Source organism: Ornithorhynchus anatinus, chromosome 8 (assembly GCF_004115215.2).
Source record: "Ornithorhynchus anatinus isolate Pmale09 chromosome 8, mOrnAna1.pri.v4, whole genome shotgun sequence".
NCBI lineage: Eukaryota > Metazoa > Chordata > Mammalia > Monotremata > Ornithorhynchidae > Ornithorhynchus > Ornithorhynchus anatinus.
In genome coordinates this window covers 42,852,924-42,879,439 of record NC_041735.1, presented here as the reverse complement: position 1 = coordinate 42,879,439, position 26,516 = coordinate 42,852,924, and the positions used below count along the sequence as shown (strand labels likewise).

The 26,516-nt window shown below is 41.1% G+C and overlaps 1 long non-coding RNA gene across 1 annotated transcript in view; it reads right to left on the bottom strand.

Annotated features, from left to right (window-relative positions):
- Positions 1-26,516, bottom strand: part of LOC120638571 — a 284,021-nt gene that overhangs the window by 105,695 nt on the left and 151,810 nt on the right. Inside the window, exon 3 of the long non-coding RNA XR_005660287.1 lies at positions 21,495-21,576. This is a non-coding gene — a long non-coding RNA (uncharacterized LOC120638571). The remainder of the gene's footprint in view (positions 1-21,494; positions 21,577-26,516) is intronic.

Genomic DNA, 26,516 nt, shown 5'->3' with positions numbered 1-26,516 from the left:
GGTCGACGGCGGGACAGGTGAGAGCGACGGACCGTGAGGAGGTTAGCGGCAGAGGAGCGGAGTGTACGGGGTGGGCCGTAGAAGGAAGAGGTGAGGTAGGAGGGGGCCAGGTGATGGAGAGCTTTGAAGCCAGGAGTGGGGAGTTTTTGTTTCATGCGAAGGTTGATAGGCAACCACTGGAGGTTTTTGAGGAGAGGAGTGACAAGCCCAGAGTGTTCCCACCTGTGTGTTCTCAGCACTTAGTACAGTGCTCTGCATAGTTAGTACCTAATAAATACTAGCACTACTACTGCTCTTTGAAAAAAAGTCTATCTACCACTTGATGTGGAAGCCTAGGCATTTTTATATAATCTGTTGTAAACATAACTTGGCACTGTATATGAAGAGCCAATTTTTCAAGAATCTGGATCTGGCCTGCGAAATGGTATTGAGAATGAGCCCAGAATGGCGGGCGGATCCTCGTACAAATCAGGTAGCTCGGAGCCCATCTGGATTTCCTACACAAATATGGTGATTGCAGGAGGAGTACATTTTGCATCCAGTCTTTGGTCATTTTTTTAAAAAAAAATTCTTTGCGTCTACTCCCATACATATCAAATAATAAGGAGTACAAAGAAACTGATTTTTGACATTGGTGTTTGTGTTTCCTGCATCCGATATTTGAATAACTGTAATTGTTTGCAGATGTTTTATCCAGTCCTGAATCCAAAATTAAATTTAAAACCAGTCCCACATTATGTGGGCTACCCTCCATTATCTTGGTGTATTTGAAAGAAGAATAGAAGTTGGACCTTGAACAAGATAATAAGGACTAAATAAATGTATATCTATTCATTCATCTTCTCTTCCTGTCAAATCATCCCTCACTTGTTTTGAAAATCTTCCTAAACAATGAAGAAAATGTGTAACTATCCTGAGATTTTTTTTCCCCTAATGCCATCTCTGGTCGATTTTTCTCTGTAATATGTTACCATTCTTTCCCCCCAACTAATTACATCTGATCACATTTCCAGTAGCTGTACTCTAGTGTTATCTCTGCCTTAGTTCTCTCTCACCAGCAACTAATAACTCATTCTTCCTTGCTGCATCATCACAAAACTCAAGCTTTTTCTCATAACTGTACTCAACTCCCAACTCACGGCGCTGCTTAATAGATAGAACACGGGCCAGGGATTCAGAAGGATCTGGATTCTGATCCCAGCTCCACATGTCCGCTGAGTGACCTTGGGCAAGTCACTTAACTTCTCTGTGCCTCAGTTACCTCATGTGGGACAGGGACTGTGTCCAAACAGATTAACTCGTATCTACCCTAGCACTTATAATGGTGCTTGGCACATAGTAAGCACTTAAGTACCATAATTATTTTTAGCATTACCCCTATTAATAATAATAATGTTGGTATTTGTTAAGCGCTTACTATGTGCGGAGCACTGTTCTAAGCGCTGGGGTAGAAACAAGGGAATCAGGTTGTCCCATGTGGGGCTCACAGTCTTCACCCCCATTTTACAGATGAGGTAACTGAGGCACAGAGAAGTTAAGTGACTTGCCCATAGTCACACAGCTGACAAGTGGCAGAGTTCTGCCGCCACCTGTCTCATCTACTCCAGCTAGTAAAAAAATCACCGACAACTTTTGACAGAGGAAAAGACGAAGAAACACCTCTCTCCTATTGGCTTAAAGGTTCACCCCAAAAAGTTCAGACAGTAGGATATGTGCTCTGCCATCCTAAATGATCATACTCAATATAGGTAATGCTTTGGCTTTCTTATTTCCAATCATTCAGCTAAAATCATGAGGGGCAAAAAGTCTTTTCAATTTCCCCAATCAAGTCCTTGAGAACTCACTCTCACCATTGCGTAAAATCACTTCTCTAGTTGGCCCAGTTCCTTAATAAAATCTAACAATTGATTTTTTTCCCCACTGATAATTCTGTTATTTATCCAGAAAGTTAATGAACGCCACCTCTTGTGGAATACAAATATTCCTATTAATCCCATCCAAATGACATTTAATTTGGCTGAATAGTCAAGTTCTGGTTTGGCAGCATTTCTGTTCAGCCTAATAGATGGATTTCTCCACCTCATGTAGTATTTATACCTGATGTACGTCTACACTCTCACCGTTGCTTGCAAGCAAAAAGATAAACGGATGACACCCACCTAAGAACTTTGCCATCACCTGTATCACAACACTCACATAGAGGGCCAAGATTCTTTTTCTGGCCACCTATTATCCTACTATCCGTTTATCAGTCCGTGAGGGCCGAGAAAATGGATCCCTCTTCCTTGCCGCACAGCGGTGAAAACTGCAACATTGCCACCCAGATATTTTGTAATTAAGCTTGCTCATCAAAAAGCAAATTCTCTTGCTACATTTTGGAAGGAGCCAGAATGGTTATTTCAACACAATGAGGCATGGCACCTTAGATACCTATATACGTTCAGGATGATTTTGCTAATTGAGAATTTAGGAAGCCAAACCTCAAGGCTGAAGCACCTAAGGAATTGTTTTGCAACATGGAAGCCATTATGCAATATGGTCAGTCTGGTATCTCTTGTGATTCTTTACAGTGGGGTGGGGGAATTACTTTCTAAACATAGGCATAAGTGTGCCATTGTCAAATAATAATTCATGATAGAGATGCAACATATGCTATCATAATAGAGTGGGAGTTGCATGACACAAAAAGCAGCTGAGCAACACCACCTTCTTGAGTTACGGCACTCATTGCCATTATAAAACATCTTTATTGGAAGGGAAAATGCAATATTTTTGTAGAAAGAGATGAAGTAGGTAGTTTAGATTGCTCACACAGAAGAATGTGCAATTTTACAGCTGGGATATACGTGCCTGATATGTGTCTTACAATGTTTGCAGCCTATCAGAAGAAAGCTTTGACTATACACAGCTTAAGCCACAAAACAATCTTAGGTGCTTAGGTAGAACTTCAATTTTTTTTTTTCCTTCGAAGGGGGAAACCTACAGTTAGCAAGCAACTCAAGTTCTATCCCTGGAAAAAATTCAGTTTTCCAGTGTCACTGCTAATTCTTCCTTTCCCTGGAAAACCAGGGAAACAGTAATTAAGGTCAATTTGCCAACTCTGTGATAGATCTTTCACTCTATCGTAAGCTGACTGACACCAACAGTAAACATGATCTGTTAAGGACCCACTGAGACAAGACAGCTCAAAATGCCAACCTCACTTCGGCATATGAATGTATTGGCTTTCAAGGCTGCCACCTGGAACAGTAGAGAAATGTGTTTTCACTTTGAACTTGCACAGCTGAAAGAATGCTTACTGGAAAACCATCAAGGAGGTCAGTGGGTCACTGTCAAGTCTCTTGGAGCCACAATAACCTGTGGAAGACAGATTGAGGACCTAAACCATGAAATGAATTTCTCTCCCCCACTTTTTTTTTTTTGTCTTTTGGGGGAGATAGAGGAGCATCTCATCTCCTTAACTAGCCAAAATTTCAGAATAAAGAAACTGGTGAAATGTTGGATTCATATTTTCTGGCTAAGAAATAACCTTTAAGAGAATAATGAAGAATGTTTCTTCATGTAAGAAGCATTATTTGACCTAGGTGCAGCTGTTGAAGCCTAGCTGCATGTGGGGAAGGAAATGATTTTGCTTTGGGTAAGGGTGCTATTTTTAACATGGTAAACAGTTCTGCCCTTCAAAATATTTCATCAATATTCAGAAGTCTCCTCCAAATAAAAATCTTCCGATTCCTCAAAGGGGCACAACCCATCTGATTAGCATCTTCCCCAACTCCCATCCTCTCTAGCTCCCTCACAAATTTCATAAATTAGAAGAATAGTATTTGAGGGGATATGGTTAACACCCTTATTAATTACTTTTGAAAATATCTCTTCTACTTTAAAAAAAAATCTTGGATAAATATAGACTGTTCCTTCCTGGTTCCACTCACTTCCCATGCTATTTGTGTACCTGTCATTCGCGCTCCCAAACCTAACTACAAAGTAAAAATTGCGTGCATGTGCCAGATATAAGAAAAGATTCGACCAAAAATAATCTCCTACTCAACAAAGCCGTATTTGAGATTTATGAACTTATTTTCCCATTGCTTTCTCTTCTGGTTTCAAGTCAATCAACTAATCAATGGTACTTATTGAGCACTTACTATGTGCAAAGCACTTTGCTAAGCATTTGGAGAGACTACAATACAACAGAATAAGCAGATACATTCCTTGCCCGTAACGAGCAAGTCACTCACCAAACTAATTCACAGTCACAGATCATTTTCATGACAGCTTTCAAAACTGAGAGGTATAATCAGACTCATTATTAACATTTCATTCATTCCGCAAAATATTACTGTTGGACGCTAAAACTGAATAGTCTGAAGAACAATCAGAAATAATTCAAACTCACAGTATGTAAAAATGAAGAAAATTCCCTACATGCTAGGATTCAGTAGCCTTGATTTCTGTGTATTTTGTCATTTATGAGCTAATTTGTAAAACTTGGTAATGTGTTTTGAAACTCCTTGTAATTCATGCGAATGAGTTTATCTGAGCTCAGTTATACTAAAATACTACATGAAAAGCATTTCTCGCTATATCTCTTAGGCTGCCTGGTATCTGCTGTTTATGTCGATAATTAAAAATTCACAGGCATATTGGGAAAGTGTGGTCAGATTTAAATCCGTTTTAATTGCCATTGTTGTCATACACCTCTTTTGTACACACATAGTTGATTACTTTTTTTTGCATTTTGTTACTTACTAAAAACTGTTTTCCGACCTATTTTAAAAGCCTTAGATTTTCATGGAATGACAGCTTGTAAAATGAGGATATTTGCACATTACATGACATTGATGTACTATGGAATAAAAGGTTCTCCAAACCCAATTGTATCCCTGCAAAGAAGATGTATATTCCTCCATCAAATCTAGCATTCTCCTTCCTAGATTTCTGCTGTCGATTGTAGTGAAATCACTGTCAATTAATCAACTGAAAGAACAAACACCTGCCTGATTTTATATATATATATATATATATATATATATATATATATATATATATATATATATATAACCAGGGGGTACAATAAATAAACCAGCAGGATTGGGTATAGCTTACAGATTTTTCAGGTAAAAGTGGATTTCGGTAGCTGGGTATCTCTAAATTCTCCCACACCCCCTCACACACACAAAAACAATAAATTTGTCAAAAGATACTTTTGACAACAAACAAAAAAATCCTTCAAAATGCAAGACAAAGAGTCTTGTCAAGAAACCGATCTTTATTGTCTAGTACTTCAGCACCTGCGAGCTTATGTGGAATGCTCAGAGCCACATATGTGAGGGGATTTATGTAGGTCACTGTTGGTTATGTAGGTGTGCGTAGGAAGGATTGATTGGCCAGGGTACAGACTCCACGCTTACGTTTCGCTGTTTATGTAGATGTTGGTCAGCCACCCTGAAAAGCATACCCCTGCCTAGCTGCACAGTTGCGTGAGCCCGAACAACCTTGAACAAAAGGAGTGTTGCTCATGGGCGGATCTCATGTTTGCTATTTAGGAGTTCTGTGATCTCTCTGAGAATGAAGAAGCCGTAGGTGTGCGTAGGCTGAATCTACGTAAAGTCTGGGTATGATTCCAAGCCAAGGAACAGGCTCGGTGTGACCTAGTGTTCTGCACGCCAAGATATGTAATCTCAGCAAGCATGTAATATATTCTCGGTAGAATTCAGGTTACCGCATAGAAACCATGGGACAAATAAATGCAGGCTCGACCGCAGATGGGAGATAATACTCGAGGCATGCAGCCAGGCCAATTTAAGCAATATAGGGCACGTTAGGTAGATTTTCAGGGGTGGAGGACGGGGACGGTGCAACATAAAAGATCATGAGGCTTGCGGCTTGCAAGTAGAGCATATACTCACTCCCCATAAAAGCTGTAAAACAACATCTTGTATTCTCATCCTCTCTCCTTCCGGTATTAGCACAGTCAAACGAATGCAGAAACATTCTTTTCTCTAAAAAGCAGTCAGACAGTGGGCTTGCTAAATTGTACCCAGGGCAAATAGCTTTTTTAAAATCAATTTGCCTCATTTTGGCTGGAATAGCTGCTTAGTTCTGCCCTTAGATGGGCATCGTGCATGAATCGCAGAGGGCAGAATTCAGCTCTGAGCGAGGAATTAACATATGATTCATCCAGTGACCAAAGCTCTCAAGATATTTCTGCAACAAGCCAACATCCCTTTGGCTTCTTACCAAGATGTTGTTTCTAAGCATTTGCCTCATTGAACTCGGTTTAACACGGCATTCTGCTTTTGAAAAAAGACCACTGTCCTGGAATTCCTCTCCGAGGAGGGTCACTGCTCACTCTAGCGACGGCTGCTGCTTCTACCTTGGCGGCTCCAGGTAGACCCACATGGGTCTGTGGCTCTGTTTTCTTGCTTGGCCTGGTCCCATTCTTGACCCGGTCCCATTCTTTACCCAAAGGAAGCTGAAGGAGTGAAACTATTTGCTCCTAGTTCTGCTCCTTAAACCACCCTCCTTCCCCTAACCCTCATCCCTGTACCAAGCCCAAGGCCTCTTTCTTTCGCGGGCCCATCGCTGGATTTCCCTTCTTCCCTGTTGTTTTCAACTGGTGGTCCAGTGAAAATCTGTGGCCACTCCAAACACCAAGTCTGATTCTACAAATAAACAGAGTGGAGTGGGATGATGAGGAATTAGCACCCCGAGCTAGAGGCACAAATTTTGTACCGATAGCTATTAAATACCTACTATTTACTAACACCTTACTAACCATTGGGAAAGAATACGTACCAGGAATTCGATACAGTGCCTTGGCCCTCAACCTGCTAACCCTCTAGGAATAAAGGGGGACGACGGGACGGTTGAGAAGCCTCATGGCATAGTGAATAGAGCACGGGCCTGGGTGTCAGAAGATTGTGGGTTCTAGTCCTGGGTCCACCAATTGTCTGCTGTATGGCCTTGGGCAAATCACTTCGCTTCTCTGTGCCTCAGTTACCTCATCTGTAAAACGGGGAAAGAGAATGTGAGCCCCATGTGGGACAGGGACTGTGTCCAACCTGATCTGCTCGTATCCACTCCAGCACTTAGTAAAGTGCCTGACACACAGATGGAGCTTAAATATCAGTTATTATTATTAGACACAAAAAAGGGTCAAACAATAAAACGACATAAATGACAAGAAGGACGGGATAAAGCACAAAAAAAAAAAATAGGCGGGTTCTGTGGCTACAGCTACCTGGTGTCCAAGATAATATATCTACTGTTTCCCTGATGGCAATTTTCTTCCCAATCCATTTTGCCAAACTGTTTCTAGCAAACCATCTCCAGAATAGAGCCCTCCTATATCAACGTCCCTACAACCTGGCACTTTTGTGTATCATTATAAATCTTGGCTGATTATTTTTTTATTTGTATTCTTAGGCTTTTTGCCTCTGGCACTCTTAATTGTATCACTGTAGTTATGTGTTTCTCTTGTTTCCCTCATTGGAGTATAGACATTCCTCAAAGACAGGGACTTCCTTCTTTTCTAATTCCACAGTGCCTATTACAATCCGGGGTATAAAATGGATGCACCATATTGATTATTCTGAAGACCGGGCCCACGTAAGTGAGATTTGGGCCCAGCCAGTTGTCGTCTCCTGTCACTTGCTTTGTTTCCCCTTGCACTAACAACCAACCTCTTATGCTTTGACATGAATGTCCTTAGCTCTTGGCTTGGGTAATTTTAGCCTTCCAATTCCTTATGGGCAAGGGAATCTATATACTATTTATTACTACAGCATTTTTGATCAGGTCAAAGAAGATCTTCCAAGTGCCAGAGGGGAGGGATAGATGTTCATTTGAAGAAGAATGAAATTAGAATTCACCTTGAGATTTTATTGCCTCACTAATGACTTTTCTTATAAAAATTTGAAAAATGTTACTTCTGTATACACCACAAACAGAAGCCAACACACGAGGAAGACGCCTGCTGCCAAATGTTGGCTAATTTTAACACAAAATCATTCTTTGCAAAAAAGAACTCATCGAGCAACCCTTTAAGAGTACTTTTCAACTACCCTTCTCCCAATTTCTACTAGGGTAGTACAGTCTTGGTGAAGTTTAGAAGCTGGAAAAAAATGTGCTGCATTGAAATTAATGATAGCTAAAAAAATAAAAGCAACTGACACTTTTGGAATGTCTGGGTAGATGCCAATCAAACAAAGCACTCTATTTGGACAGTGTAGTTATGACTTTAATTCCCCGAGTGTTGCCCTGAAAAAAAAAAAATGCCATTGTATTTCAAGAAACTGCAGATTCATTTTTCACTGGGGTTTTGGGGGTTGGGGAGAGGGTGTCACCCTACATTTATGGAGACAATTTAGTTCCAAAAAAACACCAGCTGGGTGAAGTACCAGACTGTTTCTGTGCCTCAGGCTGCAGGTGCTCAAGATAAAAGTGAATCCCACACTATTTTAAAAAGTTCTGCTCATGCACTAATTTACTTACATCTCCTTCAGTTCTGATATGTGAGAGGCATAGATTATATCAGATAAGGGGCACATTAAAAATTCAGACGGCACATGTCTACATATATATTTGTCTCCCAGCTAAAACAATATTGTAAGTGTTTTACCTTTGCTTTTCATTTGCATTTTTGTTAAAAAAAGATTTCTTTCTTGCAGAGAGTCCAAATGTAACTCTGGGGTTTGGATTCTTATTTAACATTAATTTAAGCAATATGGGAATAGATAATTAGTACACATACCTCAGATTTCCAAATAAAAAATGCGATAGATGCATATACAATGGTACTGTTTGTGACTGAAGGGTAAAGGAAAAGAGAAGGTGGAAGAGTTAAACAGAAGAGAACAGGGTTAAACTCCTGAAATATGTTTTTCTTAAGAAAAATGTGATTTCCTCCTTTTTTCCTACTGATCTATTTAGGGAAGATGAATAATAATGTTTTAGACTTGTTTTCATACCAGCCAATTGGATGTTTGCACTTCTGGACCTGAACTAACACAGTGCCACTTAGTGGAAGGGTTGAAAAGACTTTGGTGCAAGAAACAAAGAAAAATCAACCAATATACAATTAATCATCTAATATTATAGCTATAAGTTGTGTCTGGCATTCGGATAGTTTCCAATCACATTTAGTTCATATTGCCACATAAAATGTAAACTGACCTATTCAATAGCACAATGACCATTTCCAAAAAGGGAATTAAAAGCTTAGTTTAATAATGACATGCTGGGGGCGGGGAGGAGAAGACAAGAAAAAAATCCTTCCATAAAATAGGAGTGTCCAAAGTTTCATCTAAGGGAGTGAAATGTAAGGGAGATTGGTAGTCAACTACATAATAAATGGCCTCATTATAAAAATCCCAGTGAACTAGGCTCCTAATGACAATTCCATTTTTCAGCTATCTATAGCAATCTGAACATATTCTCTCATGTAATAACATTAGGTCCTTTTACTACTATTATTACAGTAGTATACAAAGCTGCATTTGGGAATCCCCACTATGACCGCTGGATTGCCCAATAAACTGAAATGTTTTCACCTTGTGGCTGGTTGACTGGCATTCAATTTAGTTTTAGGCACCTTTCGTTCGGCTGACCCATCAAAACTGATGCCTAGCAATCAGTTGAGCAGTACCCTTCATTTACACAGCTACAGATTTAGGAATGCTCAACTTTAAAGAAAATGGCATATTAGCCGTGTGGTTTCACATTGTATATAATAAAAGAAATGGGAAAGGGAGAATTTTTTGAAATCTTTTTGGAACCCTGGGGAAGACTACTGGATTCTGCCTTCATATTGACCATATTTATTCCTTCTCAATTTGAGATCACCCGTTGAAAAATTTTCTTTTGACAATTGGTGTCAATGCTTCTTCAATTTTAACCTTTTTAAAGCAGAATTTCCTTTATGCATGCCTCTTTAAAGAAGCTTAAATATATAATCAGGCAGAATTTTAGACTTGCCATCATCCTGCTTCTAGAAGAGCACATTGATAGCATGAAAAAAAAAGCTGTGAAATACATATAGATTTATAAATAATCTGACACACCCTGTAAAGAGCAACAGGGCTTTCTTTCCTGCTCCCACTCCCTCCTGTTCTCTGTTGGAGACTGTGGTTTTTCTTCCAGTCCATAAGTACTCTGAAACATTCTGTTTCCTCCCACCATCTCACTAAATTCTCAACACTCTCAATATTCTACCCTTGAAACCATCCCTTCTAAATTGCCAGTCAACATTAGGAGTTCTGAGTCTAGACCTTACTGCAGCTCTCTTCTCCCAGATCTCTCCAAACTCGCCTCCCCAAACCAATGGAGTTCGGGAAAGGCTATAGTTTAAAAGATACATTAAACATAGGCTGCTTTGTTCTCCGCCTGGACAGATTTTCAATTTGGCAGGCTGAGCCCTACCAAAGCTAAAATATGAATGATAACATATGATCGGCTTGCAGAAAGTATTTGGGGCATCTGAGACTGCACTTGTGGAGTCAGCAAGGAAATGGAGATGAACACATTCACAGCTCTTAATCAGAAGCCCTTTCTAAAAGAAGAAGAGAGAAATTAAAAAAAAAAACCTGCTCCAACATTACCTACAGTGTGGTTAATGTAACTTTCTATTTACATAATAAGCAAAAAGTGCTGTCTGTAAACTGCAATAATCTATATGGAATGAGGACAAAAGATACTGATTTCTCTAAAACATTCTCGTTAAAGAATAATCAAGAAGTTAGAACCTCTAATCTTGCAGTCAAAGCAGAAGTTTTTGCCTACAGACATGTACACATGCACACATGCCCTATACAAAGATAGACAACAAGGTCATGTACACTCTAGGCTTTGGAGAATTAATTGGAAGGGGGTACACTCAAGCTGCCAGGTCAGAATAAGCAATATAAAGATTTAAGTGAAGAATACTCTCAAACACGGGACTGTTGGTTGTCAGTGCAATTGATAGACTTGCCTGATGGGAGTAAATAAAAGAATCAATCTATCAATCAGTGGCATTTATTTAGCACTTACTATGAGAGAGTTTAACAGAGTAGGTAGACAGGATCCCTGCCTTCAAGGAGTTTACCATCTGGCAGAGGAAACAGTTATTAAAGTAAATTACAAGTAGGGAAAGCAGCAGAGTATAAGGATATATACATAAAAACTGCTATGGGAATGGGGTGAGCCGCAAGGCGCTTACAGAGTTTGGCCTTAAGTTTCCAAGTGACAGAAGGGAGGGAGAATAAAATGGGGAAATGAGAGATTGGTCTTCACAAAGATTAGGATACCAAAGGGCGGGTTTGAAAACTGAGATGGGCTTAGAGGGGGCAAAACCTCTTAGTCCAGTCAGGATCTACTTTTACATGCAAAAACATGGAAGGAATGGCAGTCAGGCACTGCTCATCTTAGAACATTTAAATACATGGATAGGCACCAACGTCCAGTAGTAATAATAGTATTTATTGAGATGGACTGGATGCAATACCACTGTACTAAGCACTTGGAAAAGTACAACATAAAAAATGTCACTAACAGGAGCACACACTCTAATAACCATCATCTCCCAAAACGGGGAGCTATCTCTTCTATTTTGGGGTGGGGAGAATCATTGTTCAGGAGATTCTAATGTTAGGGCATCCTTCTCCAAATGGCCAGGGACAAATCATGTCTGGCTGAAACTGAGCTGGGTAGATGCGGCAAAACTTTGCAGCCACACACATCTAGGCTTCCCCAAAGAATCCCGGCATCAACACATCAACCTGCTTGCCCGAGAGCATCTCAGGCTTCTCCGTACTCCAGCCTGGGCCGACTTCAGAAAGGTCAGGTAGGTCATCAGTGTGGAGCTGGCACATGACGTCCGTGCTCACGTGGTTAATCTGGGGCTCTGAACACAGTAAGCACTCAATAAATACCGCTGATTGGCATCTGGGTATATGGGTCAAATACAAATCCTGCATAGGAAGTACTCAGATATTAAATGGCACAGAGAGGTAAAAGAGAAGTTTTCTTTTTTATCATTAGACCTTTCCATTGGGATTATCTCTGGGATCAGGTGCGTGTGACGAAGAGAAAAAGAGAGGGGAAGAGAGTGAGAAAAGAGAGGGGAATGAGAGAGAGATCCTAGTTTTCATTATGTCTATTTAAAAAGGTCTCGGTAGATTTAATTAATGAAAGAGCCTTTCAGAAGCTGCTTCAGTCACTGTGTCTTAAATCCAGTTCCAGAGGGAACAGGCCAAGAAGGGAAGGTCAAAGCTGAGTCCGATTAGACGATGTCCACTCTCTAGCCCCCTGAGTCCATTTACCTCAGGATGATTCAAAGTATCACCATAGTGATCTCATCTGATCAGTGACTGTAAGCGGGGAAAAGTCCATTTTTAAGGCAGGGGTCAGGAACCTTTGGTTTTCAAACCATACACGACTCTTCCTGGGTCCCAGGTATGACTCTCAAACATAGATGCCCTCTCGCCACGGGCCATCACGCTCGATGGGAGAACTCTACCCAACCTGGCTATGGACGTGTGGGCTTCCTGTGATGGTCTCCAGAGGACAGGATGAGCTGAAGCTGCTCTTGCTCACCACTGGGCCCCGTGAAGGCAACCCACTCTCTTCCCCATAGCAAACTGCACTCGTGCACGACACCCTTCCACCTGAGGCTCCCATCAGCGAGCAGCAGGTGCTAAGGCAGGTAGCGAAGGGAACCACTCACCCACAGTGGGCCCCAGGAGAGGGGACAAGAGCAGTCCCGAGCCCTGTGCCCCAAATGCTGGCCTCATTGTGGAAGAAGAAGATTCAACCTCATGTGGCAGCTCGTGGCTGTGGCATAATAATAATAATAATAATAATGTTGGCATTTGTTAAGAGCTTATTATGTGCAGAGCACTGTTCTAAGCGCTGGGGTAGATACAGGGTAATCAGGTTGTCCCACGTGAGGCTCACAATTAATCCCCATTTTACAGATGAGGGAACTGAGGCCCAGAGAAGTTAAGTGACTTGCCTACAGTCACACAGCTGCCAAATGGCAGATCCGGGCTTCGAACCCATGACCCCCGACTCCCAAGCCCAGGCTCTTTCCACTGAGCCACGCTGCTTCTCTAAAACTAAATGGTGGTATCTGTTAAGCGCTTACTATGTGCAAAGAACTGTTCTAAGCGCTGGGGGATACAAGGGGATCAGGTTGTCCCACGTGGGGCTCTCAGTTTTAATCCCCATTTTACAGATGAGGTAACTGAGGCCCAGAGAAGATAAGTGACTTGCCCAAAGTCACACAGCCGGCAAGCGGCAGAGCCGGGATTAAAACCCACAACCCCTGACTCCCAAGCCCAGGCTCTTTCCACTGAGCCACACTGCTTCCCATAAGAGCATAAGGGTGAATACGGTATAAAAGCAGAAGGGTGAATGAGAACTAATTACTTAACGCTGTTCCTGTCACTGGAGCTGTTCTCCTAAAGGTTGTTAATCTGGGACAACGGGTATGATAGAACAGACAGGAATTGTGTCTCTACCCCTTGAGGGGGAAAGTGGTCTCTCCCCTACTACCCACATATTTAAAAATACAGCTGGTAGAATATGTTTTCAATTTTCTATGTGTGGAAACCTGCTCAGATGAGCCTGTTTCCTCGAGGTCCCCAATCAAATACTCACAGATCCCCGCTATTAACACCTCCACCTCTCCAGGTGAAGACCAGCACCTAACACCTCTTAACAAATATGATTAATGCATAAACATGGTGGTTTGCAATTCTGGCACCTACCCCTGTCCCTTTCCCTAAAAGAGGGGAGGAAGAGAGGGGACGGAAATGGTTGATTTTTCTCTCACCCATCTGTCTCTCTCTCCCCTTCTCCACAGAGTGGCTCAGTGGAAAGAGCCCGGGCTTCGGAGTCAGAGGTCATGGGTTCGAATGCCAGCTCTGCCACTTGGCAGCTGTGTGACTGTGGGCAAGTCGCTTCACTTCTCTGGGCCTCAGTTACCTCATCTGTAAAATGGGGATTAACTGTGAGCCTCACGTGGGACAACTTGATTACCCTGTATCTACCCCAGCGCTTAGAACAGTGCTCTGCACATAGTAAGCGTTTAACAAATACCAACATTATTATTATCATTTCATAATTACCCCTCCAAAATAAACTGTTGAAGTGGTTAAGTTGTATGATTGTGCCCCAACTGCTCAAAGATGTTACTTTACTTCATGCAGGGATCTGCATGAAAAGTTGCAGACCACTGCTCTTAGGTAAACATGACTTTTTGAAATGAAAATAAAACAAAAAAAGTCTTGAATTGCCATTGAAAACAAATAGACGGTTAGCATAGGTTCCCTTTGGAACAGATTCCAGTAAGTGCTATATTTTCTACCAACCTGACACTCCCAAAGGGAAGACTCAATCCATGGGAAGTGAAAGCTTTCTAGCAGGATTCATTTAGCTGACAATCCACCAAATTGGGATTTTAGTCACCTCAAAACATTTTCAACCAGAAACATTTTTTTAATGGTATCTGTTAAGCGCTTGCTCAGTGCTGGAGTAGATACAAGCTTATCAGGTTGGGCGCAGTCCCTGTCTGCATGGGGTTCAAAGTCTTAATCCCCATTTTTCAGATAAGGTAACTAAGGCACGGAGAAGTTAAATGATTTACCCAAGGTCACATAGAAGACAAGTGGTGGAGCTGGATTAGAACCATTTGAATAAAATGTGAATAAAGTGAGGCACTAACCTAGGCAAGACAAAAACAAACAACCTGGACAGTTTCACACTGGTTACTATGTTCTAGGCCTAAGATTCAATTAATCATTTTTATTTACTGAGCACTTAGAGCATTGTACTACCCACTTGGGGAGAATACATAGATATAAAATGCCAAAGTCTTGTCCTCAAGGAACTAACAATCTGACATTAAAGACACTAAATTTACCAAGAGCAGAGAAAAGAGAGTAGAACTAAGGGTAGGTGAGCAAACAAATGCTCAATTAGCAGTACGCATAAATCAATATGTACAAAAGTGCTACAGGTGGTTCTAAGTCTGTAAAGTGCTTTAGAGGCTAAAACCTGGGGAGAAGAAAACAAATGGGGAATGGGACTTGGGCTTTTTACTGTTTCTCTGCTCATGAAGGAAGTGAAAACATACGTAGCAGGTTCTCAAGCGAGGTCAACAGTAAACAACAGGAGAGAAAGCAACTAGATTAGATATTCTGTTTCTTTGTTGTTGTTCCTTGCCACCAAACAATCTGGTCAAAGTCCCTACCTCTAGAACCCACAACATTGAGGACTCCCAACTAGAGTTGCAAAAGCAACACTCAGATCCATTTCCAGATCCCTTTTATGGGTAGAATGGAGTAATAGTTTATGGTATTTACTTTCTTCAGGGACATTGGTGGTCCTTTTTCTAGTAGTGAAAATAATATAGGGGGGTTATTAGTGTGGTTTGGGAGGAAAGAGAGATAACAGTAAAACCTTATGAGAGAGAAACAGGCAAAAGGGCCCAAAATACATTCATTTTTGTCTTTGTGCCCCATGTAAAATTAGGGGAGTTTCTCTGATGGTGCTCTTGATGATTGGGTTTATAACCACTGGCTACAAAGGTCTCAGTAAGTTGAGCAAAGGACAGATGGATAACTATTAGAGAAACCAGTGAACATTTAAAAGAAAGCATTTTTCCTAAATAAAAAAACCCAAGACTATTACATATCTAGAACAGCCAACCAATGGAAAGAGCACAGCTTGGGAGTTAGAGGATGTGGGTTCTAATCCCAATTCTGCCACTTGTCTGCTGTGTGACCTTGGGCAAGACACTGAACTTCTCTGTTCCTCAGTTACCTCATCTACAAAATGAGGATTAAAACTGTGGGCCCCACATGGAACCACCTGATTACCTTGTAACTACCCCCCTGCTTAAAACAGTGCTTGGCACATAATAAGTGCGTAACAAATACCGTCATTATTATTATTATTATTGTTATCATTTGTTAAGCACTTACTATGTGCCAAGCACTGTTCTAAGCATTGGGGTAGTTACAAGGTAATCAAGTTGTCCCATGTGGGACTCAGTCTTAATCCCTATTTTACAGATGAGGTAACTGAGGCACAGAAAAGTTAAGTGGCTTCCCACGCTCACACAGCAGACAAGTGGCGAATCATTATCATCATCACTAAAACACTTACCTGGCCCAATTTGCGTTATCACAGCACCAGCTAGATTATAAGGTCCTTGAGAGTAGAGATAGTTACTACCTACTTTATCGTATTCTCCCATATGCTTAGTTCAGTGCTCAATAAAAACCACTAATAGATTGACTTGAGCGAAGGTGGGTCCACCCTCACTGTAGTCAAGCAGGGAGTCCCAAAGCCATGGCAACAATTCTAATATTTTTATGTACTCTAATATTAAAGTTGGGACTCAACAAATTGAAGGAAATCTCTCAAAAATACAAAGACATGGTACTTGTCTCAACCATTGAATAAGTGACCGTGGAAGCCAGAGCCATAAAGGATTGAAAGGCACTGAAACCTAATGGAGTTCCATGATAGCTGGGCATCTTTCAGCTTATCTCATACACATGCCAAATGTAATTTAAATGTGGTTCCTCAACCTATCTCCCAAGTAGGTGTTTTGTACTTATTTTTCTTTAATACCAACCATGGGACAGCGGGGACGGAGAGGGGCTAAAGCTGCATAAGGAGGAGGGGAAAAGCAGATCCCTTCCCGAGTCTCCTGCTCTACCTAGGAATGAGAAGCCTGAGCAGAGGCACTGGAATACATTTCTTTCCTCTGGGGAACCCTTCCCAAAATAAGCAATCTGGAAAAAAGTTTTTGTGGCAATTCACCACGGAAACACCAAAAGCATCCGGTTGAATTTGGCTAATCTTTTGGATATTCCAGAAAGGCCCATCCATGCTCATACCTGCCCTCTGACTGGCCTAGGGGGCCTGCCCAGTTGGCAGTTATTGCTAAGGGATCTGGACACCCCTTCTCTCCTCTTTTCAAGCCACAAAAGCCTGACTGGAGTCTGGGATTGCCGTAATTTGGTTGAGCAGGCTGGATAAACAGACCTGGGGCTAGAAATCCTGGCAGATGGACAGAAGTCAAGATTCCTGGATAGACTGAGAGGTGGGACAAGTGGCACTTGGCTCCAAAGACATTAACCTTGTCTGTTTCGAGCGAGCCTTGTTAACGGGATCTTGGCGCCAAAGATTAGGTATGCCTCACACAGACTCAGTCCATGGTTCAGAAAATCAAGTCCACTTGTTTTTTGGTTTTGTTTTTTTGTTTTGTTTTGTTTTTTTACAAAAGGGCCTGAACTGTACCCACAGCCCCAACCCAAATGTGCAAACGCTTACCGAAACAAAGCTCAGAGAATATCAAGCTTTAGCTCTCAAGTTACAATTATAAACACAAAACGAGTTTCTTCCTAATTTTGTAGATACCAGGTTTGCATACAGCATTAGCCGTTTTCCAGTACATTTCCATTAGTAATGTCTTTGCTGATTAGTTTTTTTCTAAATTAGCATGTTTATCCATTAGCATATCAATATTGCTGCCAACCATCCTCTTAATTTTTAGTTTTCTTGTTGCAACAAAAAAATTTTTTGCCAATAAAAGCAGGCAGTTCTTAAAGCCTTAATTAACTCCAGCACAATTCTTTTTTGCTTCTTTAATAATAGTGTGTAATATTTACTAAGATTATAGATTTTGCCTTGCTCAAAAACACTACTCACTTGAATAATCAAAATCTTTGCATTTTAGGGTTTGGCATTAAAACAATTTTTCGTTGTTCTAGAGTAGCTCACAGTTCCAAGATCCTGTGGGGATTATTTTAATTTTTTAAAGAAAATGTCAGCATAACTTTCCATGAAAATAAGGTGTAAATACAGGCTTTTTTTTTTTTGAATAACCAGGAAAATAAAGCAGATTCTCGGGAAGAACGTTGAAGAGCTACTTGAGTAACCAAATACAAGGCATCCTCTAAAAAATTTTGGTCCGTGGATTTTTTTCTGTTTTCTCTTATTGTCAGATTCTTCTCATTACTTCACTGTGCTCAATTATATTAATTCGCAGTCTTATCATAGTTCAAGTAGATAACACTATGTTTAACAGAAGTACACAGAGAGCAAGCTAGAATATACAGTAATGCCAATTTCTACTGTCTACACTTATTCAGAGCAGATACTCTTGTCTGACATAATTAAATCTTGATGGTAATTTTTTCTGCTGATTCCTGGTAGACTGCTGTAAAGATAGGCTTATCCTCCTTTAAACACACTATCTTATTAAACTAAATGCATGATAGTAATTATAAATGTGTACATTTTAAATTTGGGGGTTTCTGAACTAAAAAAAAAACCCTCAGCAAAACCTTCCCTAAAATGATCCCTCATGATTGCAGACAGGGAGAGTTCAGAAGACATGGAAAATTGATGCAGGGCCAAGGAGTAACAGTCTCACACACACACATATACGGTGGTTGTCCATGTGTTACAATCTAATAAGTATATTTATGTCAAGCCAAAGTTGACCTCTTTATGCTTTGCCATATGAAGCATTAATCAGGTATCATATTACTAGATAAATTATTTTCTCTTCAGATTTACTAGACTAACAAACTTCTTTGAGATGGCCTTATTAATTCATATCATATGAAACCGGTACCTTTTCTGAGATGGGTACTGTGGTGGTATTTTGGTATTTGAATTGCTCAACTACTGGGATTTGAAATCTCTCTTTTTCTGAGAGCGTAGGTGGATAGATATGGTCAAAAATAAACATGTAATCATAAACAAATAGTGTAGCAATTTATTTTGTCATTACATTTCCAGGCTAAAAAAAAACTGAACGAACCTGATATTCTCTTTTTGAAACCCTGAATAATTTGAGTAAAGGTATTCTTTAAACTTCTCCAGTATTCATATCTAAGAACATAAAATATTTTCACAATACAAGTACATTTACCAAGAGCAAATGTTTAAACAAAAGAACCAGGGTTCTTAATGAAACACCCTCAGGAAAATGTTTAAACTTTGCCCTTAAGTTTACTTTGTTCACTAATAGGCTTCTATTTCTAGTAGAGAGTAGGAAGGGTAAGTTCAATGTGTTAATAAGAAAAAAGTAATAATATTTAATTAATTCTGGCTGAACACACATGGTTTAATATACTTGGCAATATCATTCCATCACATGATATGATAATTTAATGGAACTTTTTTATTTAAATTGCTGGCAAGTTTATGAAATTATAAAGCAAATAGGCCATGCACTTGGGTGTAATTGACTGTATAAATGTGTTTTATACTATACTGTTGGCAAATTAGCCAATCCCTGTCACGGAATCAATTATTATCTAGCTGAATTCCACAAACACAATAGTAGAAATATTGCATTTATACAAAAAACCCCTATGATTGTTAATCTTACACTGTGCATCTTAAAGCACGGTAATAAACATTCATACACTGGATAATCGTCTTAAGATAATGTTATTGCCAAATGACTGCATATTTAAAAAGACTCCTTGTTGCTGGAGACAGTGGTTTGGGTTTTATTTGTGTTTTCCTCTCCGGATCAATGAAGGGAATAATGGAAGCTTCAGTGGTTCGAGTCAAGAAGGGGTTAGCCATCTGACCTCCATTTAAAAGAGACGCATAGCCCCAAAGCTCATGTGACACTTTGGGAATACACTGCTCCCACGAGGTGCCAATGCTAATTAGGCCTTTTTTAAACATCAGGGAGATACCAGCCCTTCTCTATGCGATCTTAAGAACCGTCCATGCTTCAACAGTTTCCAATCTGTACTACTTGAACAAACTCCATGAAACAAAGCTATGAAAGCGGCAGTGACAACTGCCACATACTTTTCGATTCGCTCCCTTCCCACAGGCTGCTTTTTAGGGAAATTCCTCCGGTAAAAAAACCATCCAAGTCAGAGGTAGGTCACAAGATGCCAAGAACTCAGGTGGAACTGAGAAATAATGACCAAATGGGGAGCTAAAGCAGTTTCATTCCACACCAGGATTGGCACATTTTCAGAGTTCATTCATTCAATCCTATTTACTGAGTGCTTACTGTGTGCAGAGCACTGTAATGAGCGCTTGAGCACTGTACTAAGAGTTCACGACAGTCACACTGAACCCACCTGTTGAGATGGGAATAAGAAACAACTCTGTTTGGGTCAAAGTCCTGAAGGATGAATACAGAATTTGGGAGTGATGGAATAATTACAGCAGGACTGTTTTCTTAACATAGTTCAATTTCATTCCTAAACATTTCAGTCGCCAACAGTGGCTCGCCATATTTCATCCTCTCTCTTTTATCCCTTGCATTTTTCTAAGATATTTTAAAGGGAATTTGATTTTTGACTGGATACTTATAATTGATTTGCCTGTTCCTTTGGAAAGTTCATGAAATTAAACTGAATATTTTAAAAGAAGAATTTCCTCCCTTTCCTCTAATGCTTTTTCTTTACTCTGTTTTCCTTTTTTCCCTCTTCTTACCAGCACTCCTCGATTTATGATGTTTTCAATTATGATGAATAGCAACTCAAAACCTTTCCGTAATTACTCTATTCCAGCCTTACACCCATTTTGGCTTTATACCATTATCTTCCTTGATGGCACAACCTCCACTTACCATCTACAGAACAGTGCTTCATCAGCGGTAAAAATGGACACATCCACCCTCCCTAGCAACTCCACCGCCCTCAGCCGGCCTCTTCTGCGCCATCCCTTTTTTAAACTTTCCATCCCTCTTCCCCTCCAATCATTTCACAGTTTCCACATGGCATCCACTCACACTCATGCACCCCACAACATGCATCCCCAAATCTATCCCCCGGGAACCCTCTTCTCCTCTCCTTCCTGGTGCCATATTTTGGAATTTATTTTAGAGCAGTTCTCACTTGTTTCACAGGCAGGCTGGTCCCTTCTCTGGCTGTGAAACCCAGTTCTGCCATCTGCCAGGATGGCCCCAACACCGGGGACCCACCCAGACAAGCCGGGGTGGGAACGGAGGCCCAAGACAAGCCGGGGTGGGAACGGAGGCCCAGGAGGGACCCCAATGTCACCCACTCTACCTTCGCTACATGCAACCCCTGGACCCAGAAAGCAGTAGGGACCAAAGGCAAGGGAAGACGGGGAAGGGGAAAGTGAGATTGGGTCCTCCCAGGCCTTTTCCCTAACCCCAACAAGTCTGTCTCAGCATGGCTGTAGAGGTCCTAGGAGGCAGGGAGGGGTTGCAACTGGGCACCATAATAATGAAAATTAAGCACTGTGCAGGGTACCGCCAGGTGGTCACCAGGGAGGGTCAACGTGACCATTTTCCTTCCACTGAAGTCACATCCTATAGTGTAACCTCTCTGACGCTGGTTACAGTAACATAGTCACATTATTCATCTAGAACCCATTGAAGACCCAGAAATGTGTAATTTTGGTAAAGATAAGCTATGTGAACTTGGTTTAGCAGTCAATTTCACATTTATAACATTGTTCCTATGAGAAAATTTGTTCTCACTTACGTTTTGACATTTTCCAGGAACCAGCTGTGTCCTAAACCCACGTACTACTTGGTTTTACATTCTCATTTTCTCTCATGATGACCTGGGAAAGAGAAAATTACTTTGATAACTAAACCTAGTAATCATTGTATTTACTGTGCTTACCATCTGCTCATACCTGAAAAGAGTAGATCCAACCCACATCCCACCAAGGGCCACCATTTCCCAATTTTTGTATACCGTCCAAAAAAGTTTGAGACCATGTAGGGTTTTATTTAAATATGTTTTTTGTAAATAATAATAATAATAATTGTATCTTTCAAGTGCTTACCTTGTCGCAGGCACTGTTCTAAGGACTGCGGTAGATACAAGATAATTTGGTTGGACACAGTTCCTGCCCCACTTGGAGTTCAGAGTCTCCCTTCCCATTTTACAGATGAGGGAACTGAGGCACAGAGAAGTTAAGTGACTTACCCAAAGTCACACAGCAGAGAAGTGGCAGAACCGGGATTAGAACCCAAGATTTTCTGACTACTAGGCCCGTGCTCTATCCATTAGGCAATGTTGCTTCTTTACTTTGCCTATTCTTTTTTGCAAATACTTTAAACAGTACATGAACTGACATGTCATAATCTTTCTTTTAAAGACCTGGATTAATAAGGAGCTTCCATAGCTCTCTTTTCCTCAAACGGCCAAACGGTTTTTAATTTGTACTGAAGCTTATCAGTCCTTTTATTTTCTGTCAGATTGGGATTGCTTCCAGTTGAATGTCCATGACAACATTTAACTAATACCTAAGGAGACATGATACCTGACCTCAAAGAGTTAATAATCTAATGAACATGACCTTCTCCACTGACAGACCTTCATGAGGAATTCTACCACCTGAGAATAGGCTTCCTGGAAGAATCAAGTGATAAAATTATTAGATGATTCATGAAGTAACAGGGAAAATAATGATAATATCAGCGGCATCCCGACTCCGCCACTTGTCTGCTGTGTGACCTTGGGCAAGTCACTTAACTTCTCTGGGCCTCATCTGCAAAATGGGGATTAAAAAATGTGAGCCCCACGTGGGACAACCTGTTTACCCTGTATCTACCCCAGTGCTTAGAACAGTGTGCTCTGCGCATAGTAAGTGCTTAATAAATACCATAATTATTATTATTATCTGTCAAGTGCTTACCTCATGTAAAATACTGTACTCAGCACTGGGGCAAATGTGAGCGTATGAAGAGGAGACACAGTCCCTGTCCTACCTGGGGCGCTCAGTGTAAGTAGGCAGGAAAACAAGTTTTGCATCCTTATTTTACAGATGAAAAAACTGAGGCACAGAGAAGTCAAGTAACTTGTCTTAGGTCACACAGCAGGCAAGAAGCAGAGCTGGAATGAGAACCCAGGTTCTCCAACTCTCAGGCCCATGCTCGTTCCAGTAGGCTACATTGCTATATAGAGCAGTAGCAAATCTGAAGTATAACCGTAGATTCAAAGTATATCATGAAACTTTACAGGAAAAGCAACTCCACTTGGAACTAAATGCTAAATATCCTACTTGTGGTACATTGATGAAAATATTTTTCAGGTATCCAAAAAGTATTCATCAGTCTGTTCCTTAAGGGATGTGGGGGTAACTCACCTCAAGGTTCACAGACTATCTATTGCTCAGTTACCTAAGGGAGGTGGGGAGTCGGAGGACAAAAGTAGGGCATGGAGTGGCAGAGAGAGAGAGGGAAGGTGGAGGGCGAGAGAGAGAGCCTGAGAGAGAAATAATAATAATAATGCTGGTATTTGTTAAGCACTTACTATGTGCCTAGCACTGTTCTAAGCACTGGTGGAGATACAAGGTAATCAGGTTGTCCCACGTAGGGCTCACCGTCTTCATCCCCATTTTATTGATGAGGTCACTGAGGCCCAGAGAAGTTAAGTGACTTGCCTAGGTCACCCAGCTGACAAGTGGTGGAGCCTGGATTAGAACCCGTGACCTCTGACTCCCAAGCCCGGGCTCTCGCCACTAAGCCCCGCTACTCAGCTCAAAGTTCACTGACTACCCATTTCTCAGCACCCTGAGAAAGGGGAAGAAAGAGGGTCAGAGAAGGAAGGAGGAGAAAAAGGCGCTAAAGAGAGCGTGGGGGGCAGGGTGGAGAGAGGAGATGGTTATAAGCCTGCCTCAAATGAAAGAAGTTGATGCAATCTGCCTTTTTCTTATTGGTGCTGATGGTATTCGATTCTCTAAACCTCTAAATGATGGGGGAATTCCTCCTACTTACTAATGTTACAGCTCAGTATAGAGGAACCCTAAATGGTAAACTGAGCTAATGCAGTGAGGGAAGTATTCTATCTTTTGACGGGACACCTCTTTGACAGCTGCAGTCCCAAGGCGCTGTGACCCTGTCTCCCTCACCCTCACTACCCTGTCTCCTCAGATTCTGGGGTCTGTCCAGAACAAGTCAGGTGGAGGGACAGGGCTCAAGAGTGGGACATCCTTAATGCTACTGGTCCTTCAGATAAATTAATGTTAGGAGAAGAACTAATTATATGTGTTATATATATATATATATAACACTGTAATAGCTTGCCCCAGTGATACTAAATCTATGGTTAATATTCAACAAGCCCCATGCAGGCCCAGGATCAAAATGAGCTATTTCGCCTGAAAAAAAGCACCTAAAAATATGTTTGCCCCATACTGACCAAGCTGTTAAAGTGAAATATGAAGGTAAAGAAGCCTGAAATTTCATAGTAGCACTTATAAATCCTTAAACTAATAGAGTAGAAGAGTATTGTCTCACATTGAAATTTGGGTGATGACCTGTTCCTTTGAAGGACTAAGGAGACCGTTTCCTTTGCTTCCAGTAGAGCCTGGAGTATGGCTAAAATATATGAAGTAGGCATCAGGATAAAGTTGGGTGGCACCACATTAAACATTATGGAGATTCAACTGCTTAGCTCTAGTGTGTGCGTGCTTTATCTCCATCACTGAGTGAAAGTGATTTTTTTTTTCCATTTGCCTTGGCAAACTTAGCAGGCAGAAAATTAAAATGAAATAAAAAGCCATTTAACCTTTTTTTTTTAATAGATTATAGGGTATAATCAGTTATCCAATAAAAGGTGGTTTTCGCTATGCCTTTGGGAAGGAACACTGTTGAGGAATTAGGGAACATACCTGTCAGAATATGATGCGATATCAGAGAAAGTGGTTCTGCACATGTGAGCTGAGCCAGCTTTGGACAGTCCCTGAGCGTAGCAACACTCTAGGGATACGATATCAGAGTGGACACAACATCAGAGAGGGTCAGTAGTGTGGGGATAATGTCTGAGGGGTCCTGCCCAGGGTCATAGTGGACCATGGCACGAGTGGTTGGGATTTTGAAAACACACAGCCTGAGACAGAAATTGCAACTGGGTCAACAGGGATCTGGGAGAGTAACACGATGACTCTGAGACAATGAATAGGAGGGATTTCGGGGGGGTCTCCAAGAGAACTACTGATAGGTTTGGTTAACTTCAGACAGACTTCCGTAGATTGTCACTCTGTTCCGTTAATGATAACTGTGCGTGCAGCATATGAATATAATGAAATGGTGTGAAATGGAAGGGGTGGTCATGCTTTCCCCTGACCCTGAGTGGCCTTAATGGGGCATTCTTTAAGAAAGTAACCCTTGTGCTATAGGGGAAAAACACTGTACTAACAATAGGGGAAGAGGCTAGTGCCATTTTTCACGGATATCGTGAAGAAGAGCAAAGCACCTCGTCAAGCACCAGCCATAAAAGAGAACAGATTTCTCCTGGAGAGGAAATTAAAACTTGTACCTAGAATCATTTACAGAGAGTACTGGGAAACCAAGAATAGAAAGACAAATGGAAGATTCAATCCATGATGACTATGGTAGTTCAGAGAATTCAACCAAGAAGCTAGCAGTTATCCTCCGAAAAAGCACTGCTTTTTTAAACCATTTTGCTCAGGGTAGATGACCATTTAAGGCCCCTGATTCCTCAGTCACTGGAAAGAGGAAGGTTGAAAGGTAAAAGTCCTTGTTGAATGCATATCTTTAACTAAAGTTACATTTATTCAATCGGATTTATTGATCACTCAATGTGTGCAGATCACTGTACTAAGCGCTTGGAATGTACAATTCGGCAACAGATGGAGACAACCCCTGCCCAACAATAGGCTCACAGTCTAAAAGATATTGTCTGCGTGGGGGATATTTGAAAAACATTTCATTCATATGCATGTGATTCAAGGGCGGTGTCTGCCAAAATACTATGGATATGAATCAAATGAATCAAATTTTTTCCTGATTCATTATTCCCCGGATAGAAGCAACTGTTTATGCCTGTGAGATTTTCTCAAAGCGGAGAAGCAGCATGGTGTAGTGGCTAGAGCACGGGCCTGGAAGTCAGAAGGTAGTTGGTTCTAATTCCCGTCCTGCCACTTGTCTGCTGTGTGACCGCGGGCAGGTCATTTCACTTCTCTGTGCCTTATTTTCCTCATCTGCAAAATGGGGTTTGAAACTGTGAGCCCAAAGTGGGATAGGGACTGGGTCCAACCCATTATGCTTGTAACCACCCCAGCGCTTAGTACAGTTCCCGGTAAACAGTAAGCACTTAAATACCACAATTATTTTTTGCTAAATTTAAAATTGGAGAATTTATAGCTCCCATACAAGCTATGGATGTTTAAAATTTTAAAAAAAAAGATTTTTTGAAAGGACTTGTGAATTGTGTAATAGAGATTCCAAGGTTGTAAAGTCCCCAGGAAACATGCCAGTTGTTACCTGCCAACTTACTCCAGAATTCTAGCCCCAAATCAGTGGAGGGGAGGTTTTCTAATTCTTGAAGTAATGCTTGTATTCTAGAGTATCTCTTAGTTCAATTTCACAAGTCTATCTTCTCCCTGCTCTCCCACAATAACTTAACTCTCACACTTGGCTCCTCTATTGCCAAACTACTCACTGTACCTCATCTATCTTGCCGCTGACCTTTACCTCATGCCCTGCCTTTGACGTGGAACGCCCTCCCTCTTAATATCCTACAGAAAAT